Source organism: Otolemur garnettii, unplaced genomic scaffold (genome assembly GCF_000181295.1).
Source record: "Otolemur garnettii isolate 467f Iridium unplaced genomic scaffold, OtoGar3 scaffold00003, whole genome shotgun sequence".
In the NCBI taxonomy this organism is placed as follows: domain Eukaryota; kingdom Metazoa; phylum Chordata; class Mammalia; order Primates; family Galagidae; genus Otolemur; species Otolemur garnettii.
In genome coordinates this window covers 16097795-16100507 of record NW_003852398.1, presented here as the reverse complement: position 1 = coordinate 16100507, position 2713 = coordinate 16097795, and positions in this window count along the sequence as shown.

Below are 2713 nucleotides of genomic sequence, written 5' to 3'. Positions count from 1 at the left end.
CTAGGTGTTTGGTGAAGGCAGAGCTTGCAGAACTTGTAGCAGGATTGAATGAAAGGTCTCCTTTCTACCAGCTGCTGGCCCCTCTCGATCTCTTTAGGGAAAAACTATTTTTGTTTATGTCTGAAAGAGGCAGCAGCGGGGGCAGAATGGTTAAAAGTCTTAGCTGTGTTTTCTAGGGTGGTTGTCTGAACTGCTTAGCTTCCCCCCTCCTCCTCTCTTTCTTTTTCTTTCATCAAGCAAAGAGGACAATAACAGTTCTTCTATGGCTTTGTGAGAATGAAGTGAGATCTGCATGCCAAGTGCCTTGCTTGGGTCTGGTGTGCTGTTGGTGCTTGGTAAGTGGTGGTTTTTATATTGGGTGGCTCCCCTCTTTTCATGAGATTTCTGCGTTGCTGGCTCTGCTATCTCAGGGTCACCTAAGTCCAAGCACTATGGGGTGAGGGTATCATTTTCTCTATGTCTTGGTTTTCCTTCTTGTAATAGAGGAGGCAGAGCTTACTTAACAGGTGAAACAGTGGATACTATCAAATAATGTACATCATGTTCTAAGTGTGGAAGGCCGCGTCGGGCTGAGGGCTGAGAGGGTGATGGAGAAGCTGTCACATGTCACAGTCTCGTGTCAAGAGAGTGTCTAGTGGATTGTGTTGAGTGATCAGAACTGATGCTGCAGCGTGAGCAGCACAAGACGTTTGTTTGTACAGTAATCATCAAATTGTGTGGATCCAATCAGAAGAGAAACGTGCCTAGAGCTTTGGCTTTGGGCCAGTGATGAATGGGAGCATGAAGCCTGGCATGGAAGGGAGGGAATGAGAGGAATGGATGTGGCACCACGTTGGACGCAAATAGATGGAAGTTTCAAGGGAGATGAAACGCGTGGCTGCCGCTTTCCCCCTCCACCCTTACGGCAGATTTGGAGCTGGAATTAGAAGCCTGGCAGCCAAACTCCAGAGCCTGTTTTCTGAGCATTTCACTTTACTGTCTCCAGATAAACACAAGTGCCACCACGGAATCCTTCCAGCTGATAAATTGAGTCCCCCTTGCTTCATTGAGATGGTGGGATTCGGGTTCATATTACACTTGCCACTCATTTGTTCACTAATTAACTAGTTAAACAATACCTTTGTGCAAAGAACATGTGCCAGGCATAGGGTTAGTTGCTGGCGATCCCGTAGTGAGTAAGACACAGTCTCTGTGCAAGGTCATGTTTAGTAGAAGAAATGATTCTTGCCTAAGACTCTTGGTGGTGGTAAGGAAGACCCAAGATTTGTGTAATCTGTGGCTAATGTAGTAGTGCCCCTCCCTGTCCTAAGCTAGAAAGTCTCTTGACTGGTGATAAAAATCAGCAGCAATCTGAAAATAAATTATGATACCCCATCATGCACCCTGCATCAGAAATTGCTCCATCTGTCATCATCTTGGCTGATTTAGCTGCTTGACTCTGGGCCTCGATTATAATTCATGCTCATGCAATGCTTTCTCATACATTAATTCACTTTGTTCTTTCCAGTACTTGATTGGAGAGAGAGGGCTGTTTTCTGGAGCTGGTTTCATGTGCAGAGAGGTTATGTGACGTGCCTCGTTTTCATAGGTGGTGGGAGACAAACTGGGGTCCTACTCACTTGTAACTTCTCTTGTCTTTATTGTCTCATCACGCTGTCATCTTAATGTCTTTAGCCTCTAAAAGTTCCCTGTCTCCTTTCCTTCCTTCCTTCTTTCCTTCCTTTCTTCCAAATCACTGGAGTGCCTACTAAGATTCAGACATCATGCTAGAGGCTGGTCATGTTAGAGAAAACACAGACCAACACACACACACAAAGTTAAAAGGTAACCCACAGAGTGGGAGAAAATATTTGCAAATCGTATATATAAGGTTGTATATGGCATATATAAAGAACACTCACAACTCAACAACGATAAGACAAACAGCCAAATTAAGAAATTGACAAAGAATCTCAACAGACATTTCTGCAGAGAAGCCATGCAAGTGGGCAGTACGCACATGAAAGGACTTTCAACATCATTAGCCATCAGGGAGATGCAAATCTAAACCACAGGGAGACACACTGCTTCACAGCCACTAGGAGGTCTGCACTGAAAAGACAGACAAGAACAAGTATTAACAAGGATGTGAAGAAACTGCCACCTGCATAAGCTGCTGGTGGAATTGTGAAATGGTGCAGCCACTTTGGAAAACAGGGCAGCAGCTCCTCAAAAGGTCAGTCGTAGAGTTAACATATGACTCAGAAATTTCACTAGTAGGTATACACCCAAGAGAAACAAAAACATATGTCGACACAAAACTTGTACGAGAGTGTTCATGGAAGCATTATTCATAATACACAAAAGGTGGAAACACCCCAGATGCCCGTCAGCTGGTGAACGGGGGAGGGACATGTGGTAGATTCATACAGTGGATCCAGAAAGAGGCATGAAGTACTGACATGTGCTAAAACGTGGATGAACCTTGGAAATGCTCTCCTGAGTGAAGGAAATGAGTCACAAAAGGCCACATGTGGTATGATTTCACTTTATGTATGATATCCAGAATAGGCGAATAGATACAGACCAAAAGTGATTAGGGAATGCCTCGGGGCTGGGGAGGGGCTGGAGAATGACTGCTCACGGGTATGGGGTCTCTTTGGGGGATGATGAAAATGTTCTTTTTTTTTTTTTTTTTTTTGAGACAGAGCCTCAAGCTATCCCCCCTGGGTAG